Raw genomic sequence first — 8,911 nt, forward strand, 5'->3', positions numbered from 1 at the left:
TACCACCAGGATTCGAACGAATTTCAGTTTGCATGTTCGAGTCGACCAGGTGTGCCGTCCGTCACCCTCTAAACGGAAGGAACTATTGGTAATTTTGTGACTAGATTCAGAAGTACGACGGTATGAATCCGATGCTGTAAAGTTTGGCTTAATATTAGGGATTGAGGACTTGGGTATAAGTCTATGGCGATAAAGGAAAATCACTACTTTCATTTTCAACAGATGGAATGTACTCATCCTTAGGTATTCTTTACAGGAAGGTTGACAGGCCGCACATCAAGTTTGACAATATTTGGAGAAACTATCCACACGCTAATTTCTCAAAAGTTTAGATGCATCATGGATAAAACTCTCCTCTTATGTTCTCCCCTTAGGGTGTTCTAACAGTTTTACGTAGTATAAAAACAAATTGAAAACTTATCTGAGGTTGCACCATACTAAACTATTGCACACATCAATACAGGGAACATTCCCTCTGACACTTCCCCCTTAGTCCATTGCGTGTTCTCACTCAATACTTTCAAATTCAGCACTGTCTGATATCCTAGTGGAACCCCTGTCATGATACCTATCATCCGAATTAATACCATATGGCTGGATAGTGGTTATAACATAAGCTTTTACGTGTATATTTTGTTGTGACTTTGAATTTCGTTTCGTTGGTTTCACCTTTTTCAACCGTCATGAAATAATCCTTGATAATCTAACAGGGTACACCAGGATTTGAAAGGCATTTACTATTGCTGTAGTTTTCTAAATTTACAAATACATGTATTGATATTAAACGTTTGTAATTGTCTAGGGGCGGAGGGGTCAATCAAAATTCCTGTGTTACGGGGGTGGGGGATGGGGTAACTCAAATTCATAATAGTTGGCAGGTGGCTACTCGAAATTTCAAAGTTTCCGATGAAATTCATTTCAGACCCCGACCCGGGCCGTAAACAATGACGGCTCCCTTACAGCGTGCGTATGTATGTATGTATGTATGTATGTATGTATGTATGTATGTATGTATGTATGTATGTATGTATGTATGTATGTATGTATGTATGTACGTACGTACGTACGTACGTACGTATAAGCTTACGTACGTAGGTACGTAAGCTTACGTACGTACATACGTACTTACGTACCCAAGAGCGAGTCAGGGTGCGATGATAAATGCATCTGAGTAGCAAACGGTAATAATTTCCCCGGTCTTTAATCAACCAAAATGATAATAAAATCATTTTATTGTGCAAATCGGTATTCGAAATTTTTTGTGGCTCACTAGCCTCCAAAAACCTCGAAACAACATAGGAATGATCACATGTCAGTCTCAGTGTAGTTACGTTCTGTCTGTAACTCCTCAAGCCGACAGCTGCCTACCAACAAAAATGATTACTTTTGAAAAATGAGATGGGGAGAGTGAGAAACATACTCCTCATTGCTTGAGTTCTTCATTTGACCCTAATCCTTGAGTACCATGGTTGTAGAGCTGAACGTGCCGATTTCCAATCAACGTGGGCTTATGCAACTGAAACCGCTAGTTTTTTTCCCTACATAGCGACTGACAAAGTGCAGCTCAAAAAATGCCCTCCCTGAGGTACTGAGGGTTAGTCTACACCGTTACTAGTTAGGAATCATTCAGTTATTATGGCCAAAGGTGGGCGGGCAACATCCATCCGTGGGAGTAATCGTAAACAAGGCGCCCTTCTTAATCCCTGGTTCTCGCATCAGTTGAGTTTGTTATTTTTAATTGTAATTTGTATTAACAAAATAAATTCCCTGTGAGATAAAAACGATAATTAAACTGGGCCTTTAAATGGAAAAACCGTTACTGCGAAAGGGAAGGTGTAATTTTATTTCACTTGGCAGAGGGGTATGGGGTTCATTGATTTTCAAACCTGTACACTCAGTCAAACACCGATAACCACTGTGTATTTGCCATGATTTTGTCGAGGTACAGTAACTGCAGACTCGTCTATCTCGGTCCAACTGTCCCTTTTTCACATCTACTGTACATTCTAAGGGCTGCACTCGCTACTCGATACACGCAAACCGAAGTTGAACGGCAACATTGCTTGCTTACACTGCAGTATGCATTTTGCATCGCACACCGTGAATATATCAATTTTGACAATATTCCGTAGTTATAGAAATCAGAGAAAAGGAGACACCTATTGCAAATAATTTGTCAGATTTAGAGACTCATCTGCCAGCTCTGTCATCATAAACATGATTATCTTGTATAGATTCTCATTATTATGAACTCTTCTCATCAATCTATAATAAACCTTTGGCATAAAGGCTGAGTAGCAGGTGTGAGTGTTTCCGGTGTTTGCGTGTTTTGTAACTTAGCCGCCGAGATTCGTGAGCGTCTATGTTTACTCACACCTATTGCTTATCTTCTGCCCGCACTGCATTTTGTATTGGGTGTTGGCTACTGCTATCATGTGCACTCTGACATATCCAGTTCACTCAGAACCGGAACGACTTACAAAACTCAATAACAACCATCATGAAAATTACCATAATTACTAGCAATGAACTCCCAGTAAAGTGATGGATATACTTTAGCTGAATAAAACACATTAACACTGATTTGAGAAAGTTAAATAACGCTCACTTGCATAATACGATGAGAATAGCTTTAAATTTTTATTTAATATGAAGTCCAAGCTATAAAATTATAACAAATATTTGTTCTGACAGCTAAATGGCTCGACGAATTCAGTTACCGATATTCAAATGTTCCCCTAATTTAGCTTCACTAGCTGTCGACATCAAGGCTCAATACGATCACACGTGTGTGGCCATCCTTTGGGGACCGGACACTCAGGGTTCAGAAAACGCCAGCCTTTGTAATAAAGCCTTCGCATAATGGGAATATTTTCAAGCCAGTCAGACTTTTAATAAAGTCCCAATTAAATCGCCAACGAGCTGTGGTTATTTTTGCTCAGAAGTTGGTCACCTCGATAAGCCAATTTCCAATGGAAGCGGTCAAAGGTCAATACATGTGGAGGCAACTAACATTACGATATCATGTTGATGTCACGGAGCTATCTGCATGTTTACATATAACAGGAAATGGGTCAAAATGGCCAAACGGTAAAATTCTGAGGTGAGTAACGACAGTGTGCTTCGACGAGTCCATTGTCATTATTTCTCATTGATTCGTCTTGAATTAATTGCCAACATACTATGGGCCTATCAGTTTGAGACCTCTTCACAAATAATAGTACAGTCCAGGAGACATTTGACAAGATCGCCTACAGCATGGAAAGCCGTAGCTGTTTTAAGTGAAGTAAAATGATGATTTGATGCGCATTCGTTATATGGTAGTGAGCATTCGTTATGTTGTGATTTGCGTTTTCTATATTGTGATGGCCAAGACCAACCCTGTCTCCAAGGACGACATTGCGGATGCTGTGCTGGACGCCACGGTTCTTCCTTCATCCGGGGACCGTAAATGAAAATCCAACCACAGCTCCTTTACACATTCCGTTGGAAAACGTTTTCGTTTAATGGAGGTGTATCTTGCCCATGTTGTGCTATAGTCCTGATTTTTAGAAGTAGACTCATAGGAAAAACAAAATCGCTGCAAAAGTTTGTTATTGCTTGGATGTTTCGCCGTTTAATATCTTGCTTCCAGTAATTTCTAATGTGATTACCATATGAAGACTAAGGCCAACCCAACATCAAAAGTATAATCGTTAGCTTTCGCGTTCGCAAACGCCAGTTTATGTCGTCCAGTGTTTCTATATTTCCGTCCGCCTATCTGTCACATCGTGGACATAATTTCAAAAGACCCTGTTTATCAGGTTCAACTGAAATTTTGTTCTTAGATCTAGCTACTGAAAGGGGCAGTCTTCAATCCCTGGTTCTCACACGTGGTTCTCCTTTGAAATTTGTGCACGGTTAGTAAATTTGCTCAGAGATAACGGTGATAAAAAACCTGCCCCTTTTAGAACTGAAACTTAGGACTTGAGTCGAAGACGCTCGCATACTAGAATTAGCATTAATTGGCATTTTACTAATGACATGCGTGACTATCTTGACAATGGCTGTCCCCGCTAGTGCCACTATAACACATTTGGCAGTTTACTATTTGTTGACGAGAAACTTGCCTATTCAATGAAGAATTGCATAAAGGTTTGTTAAACTACTGGCCCAATAGTGCTGATATTTGATAAATATACATCTAGGAACAAATGAGGGTGTATTTGTCAATGAAAGCATTGTTCCATAACACGTGTTACCGGTTCTCCCCGTCACATGGTCAGATTTGATCAAGTGGTGGCGCGCCGATTTATTACGCCGCCTAACATGGGTATTTAGCAGCATGTGCCAATTATTATGGTAAATATTTGCCCCTAAGATTACGATTTTCGAGAAAGCGTTGGTTTCGCTCAAATTCCAAATGTGATGAAGAATGTTTCGTATTTCTTATTGTAAGTTCGCCTTAAAGTGTTGATCTACGGCAATGAAAATGCCTTGGTGCAAGCTGAATTATCTAGAATTCACAATGTTTTGAAAGAGTAAGATTATAGACACGATTTGACCACTTGAATGCGTAAAATCAATGCCATAGTACCCGTAATCGCCACGCATGGTCCCGGATCTATGTTACGTTGTCGACGATATAGCCAGCGGCAAAATCCATCACTTGCTCACAAACTTAACTAAGTTCAGCATTCGACCAGCAGATATACAGTCATAGAATACATCAAATCGAACGCATTGTAAATTTATTCACAGTGAAATGACATTTATTTTGTATCATTTACTGAAAAGTGCAAAAATATCCACGGCAATTACATAAATATTTGAAACGGTGGCAATGAATCAGATTTCTAGAAATAAGTTCAATTCTAACAAATATAGGCAGTATTGCTGAAGGCAATGAGTACTTGGGCCGTGATAGAGTAATTTTGAGGACAATATATACTACTATTCAAATATGGTCTTGAATTTCCTCCTGTCAATTAGGCATTTGATTAACTGGTTATTAAACGAAGCAATGGCATGACAACGGCAAAATATGTCTAGCAACTTTTGTGGAGTTTGAGGCAGGGGTTCTTTATTTATAGTGAAAATTGCTTAAACTCCTTAAATATTCAAATTACAGCAAATTTCTTTTGTTCTCGATGGTAGATGTCTAATATTTAGATGGGCATATTTAGATTTCTACCCTATAGTTATTCCTATATACCAAAAATCGGACATCCAGCTCTATTGGCTTGCTCAGAATTAGATATGCGCATAATTAATGAGGTACAATATGTGGTGTCATAATGTGTCCCATCATACCAAATATGAAGGGTGTAGCACTTGTGGTTACTGAGTTGTGGACAAATATATCTATTTGAGGTCAAAGGTCATTGAGGTCACGTGACATTTTGTCAAAATAATTGTATTGCTAAGTTATTCCTATATACCAAAAATCAGACCTCTAGCTCTATTGGCTCGCTCGCTTGCAAACAATCTCATAAACCTGGCCATATGGGCAACTGTGTATGGGCAGCTGGATACTTGACTTCCCGGAGAAGGCGAGCTGTCACGTTCAAGCTCAGGATTATTTGTCGATCAAATTTCAGTAAATTTACCTTACCTAGATGAAATTTTGTCTATAGGCTGAAATTTCGCCGAATTTTGACGAAATTGCATCGATTTTTCAGGTTCATATCCGACATTTTTGAGTTTTGAGTGCAGACAGAAATAAGTTTTGAGGCAACATGGCTGCGACCCCCATGTTGACCCCGGTATCTGCTAAAGTGCGGGTTGCGGGCTGCGGGTTTTTAGAATTATGGCTAGATTTCTAATATATGTAATATGGCATTTAGTATATAAGAAATAAAACCTTTATAATGTGTCTATTATCAATAATGATGATCAGGTCTATCGTACAGTATCCCTTTTCCTGCGAAGTCCATATTTCACCATCAGGTCAAGATGGTTAAAATTAATGAAACACTACTATATGGTGTATTTTAACGTAATACTGTATATTTGAAGGCTGTTGAAACATAACAATGCTGTAAACTTGATTTTTTGGACTAAAGATGCTATAACAGACCAAACCAAATGGGTGAAAATACGTCATGTTTCTGAAAAAAATCAAAATCAAAATCTGCCAGGCAGCTCAGAATAAATATTATTCCGAGCTGCCTGGCCATTACAAATAATTAGGATCTGAATCACTTTTCTTTCTTGCCATGGATGTGAGTGAGAAATATACGTAATACCAGACTGACAAAAAAAATCGCGCCTCGGAATGTCGCCACTTATCGCGGAATGAAAATTGTTACATTTCTAGTATCAGGCCATAGGAAGTAAATTCTCTGCAATGCATCCATTCACAATTCGGTTCCAGGGCAACTCATACAGAAATTAAACAATGCCTAGTTAAATGCAATGAATAAGGAAAGATGTGACTTAAAAAAGCGTAGAAGTGATGTGTATTGTAAATGCCGTGTATTTTTCATGAAATCTTTAAAAAGAAAAAGACGTACAACAAAGGACTTAGTTTACTTTGCCGTTTCGGTTCAAGCGAGGTCGCGACCTCAGAGAACGACATTCTGCTAACATTTTACGCGAGAATTTCAGTGGGAAAAACACGCCGGTGCGTTGCCTTATTTTCAGGAATCGATCTAATAGGAATATTTTTGGATGAGTTTGTGTTCTGCAGCTCTCAATAATTTATCTCCTAATATCATGAACGTATGACTTGCACCTGCAGTATGATAGTCGCTCCATGCCGGTATGCCCCCTTCAAGCATTTGATCCAGCGTGACTTTGAAAAGTTTCCTAGGACTATAATCGTGTTCACCACAATAAAATTATTTGAAACGGCGTTGAAAACGATTTTGAAATTGTGCTTTTATCGGCGGTTGAACTAATCTGAAGTGTGAGAAGGGCGAAAATGATATCAAAAAACACACATTTTTTCATGCCCGCAACCCGCAGCCCGCAACCCGCAAAATAGCGCATCCGGTTGACCCTGCCTAGCCCTGCGTACGATGCTATGTGCAACAGCTAACACGCATCGTACGCAGGGCTAGCGAGAGAGTTGCCGACATCGACGGTTATTTACGAGAAGTGAATAAAAGACTCTCATTTTTGGAAGCGACCGAGTAGCTGAGGTAGGCTGGGATACGACTTGGGCCCAAGAACGCTGAATTTCGGCAGTAATTTGGCTTTTTACGTGAAGTCCCAAAATGGATTTGAAGTCACCGATCCTACGTACGGGTCTTTGCAGGGCTGTGCCAGTGAGCGGGCGATTAGCTGTAGCGGAACACACAGCATCGTACGCAGGGCTAGTTGACCCCAAGTGAAAATGTGTTCGCGATCAAATCTCCTATTTTTTTCAGATTTTCGACAAAATCATTGCTTCTTAAATCTTTTGTAAAATATAAAATACTAAAATAAAAATGCGATGTGCCATGTCTCCAGATTTCTAAAACACATCGTTCGTTGACCGTTCGACGGAATACTCATTTCGCAAACTTGTGACGCAGTTGAAATTCAATACTGACCGCCAAATAATCTTAATGAGACGAGATCATTCTAGACCCCGGTTCTAGACATCCTCCAAATTATCCAACCATTCGCGTTAGAGTTCAGCTCGCTTAGAGTATCATAACATTCTTCGGCCTTCGTTTAGATCGACCCTAATCTCTCCCATTTAGGAAATACTAGTAAATACACAAGCTACCTCGACAAAACTTCGTGCACCATCCAGGACCAAACGCACTACAAATCTGTCTTGACGTCATCATCTCCTTACATGGTAATCGGCATACCGTATTTTTTAGCAAAGGAGACACAGAATACGTCGGAGTATTCAGTTTCAAAACGTATTACATTGTGTGATGTTGTCAAAAAAAGGTAATGTTACTGCAGTGGTATAAATTACAAAACACAAAAGTTCAAATCAGTTTATTTTGGACTGGCTTTACCCAACATTTCATATTGTTTCTTATGCCAGATTTGACCACGTACTTACTGGCGACCCCTTTACATGCAAATTTTGTGTCAAATGGTGTGTTCTCCTGGAAAAACAAACGTACGATTTCTATATGAAGGAGGCGAAATTTGCCCTCAAAACTCGAAACCACCCCTTTATGGGTGTACCTAGCTATTTTCGAACGAGCTTCTCGAATCTGCAGCTCTATTTCGAAATGATGGTCTGGTTTTCTCAGCTCAAGGATAAGTGTTCTCCATCGCTGTGGGCATTACTATTCTCAACTGGGGGTACAGTTTCCAGTCGTAATGTTTTTCATTGTGTCCGGGATATAAAACCTTTCCTTTTCAAACTTTCACTTTGATTAACACTAGTCCACATCTTGTCAGTGATTAAACATGTTTCAAGTTTAAATGTTAAATTCTGGTCTCGAGCCCTCCTGTTCGACCAAACTGAAATTACCCCTCCCACTTTGGCTCGTCCAGTGGGTGTAGCAAGGGTCGTGCCATCGCTTAGGAAACGGAGGGTGCATATTGTTGCATTTCGATGCACATTTTGATTATATTCAGAAGATTTTGTGGCAAAAACTCAGATAGAGAAGCATTTATATTCACATCTCACTTATTCATGACTGGCTGAGAGCAGCACTTCCATTAAGTTAGCATCATTACGCCATTTATTATGCCAAGAAAGATGAAGCCAAGACATTTTGCCCTCCATGGTCTCAGCAAGAAATGGTTATACCTTACAGAGTTTTTCCACGGAATGAAAACAAATGTACTTGGGCTGAGGCCCAAGTACAACAAATATAGACAAACTGTCTCACGGAAAATAATAAGTCTCGCTGTGCATGCAGCTTTCAAACACTATGGTGCCCAGAAATTGGTTTCAGTATCCTACCTCGCCAAACTTAAAGACAACATGTTACTTTCCTCTTGAAGACAGTGTGCCCCTCAAAATTGAAAG

This window comes from Ptychodera flava, chromosome 19, assembly GCF_041260155.1.
Source record: "Ptychodera flava strain L36383 chromosome 19, AS_Pfla_20210202, whole genome shotgun sequence".
NCBI classification, from domain to species: domain Eukaryota; kingdom Metazoa; phylum Hemichordata; class Enteropneusta; family Ptychoderidae; genus Ptychodera; species Ptychodera flava.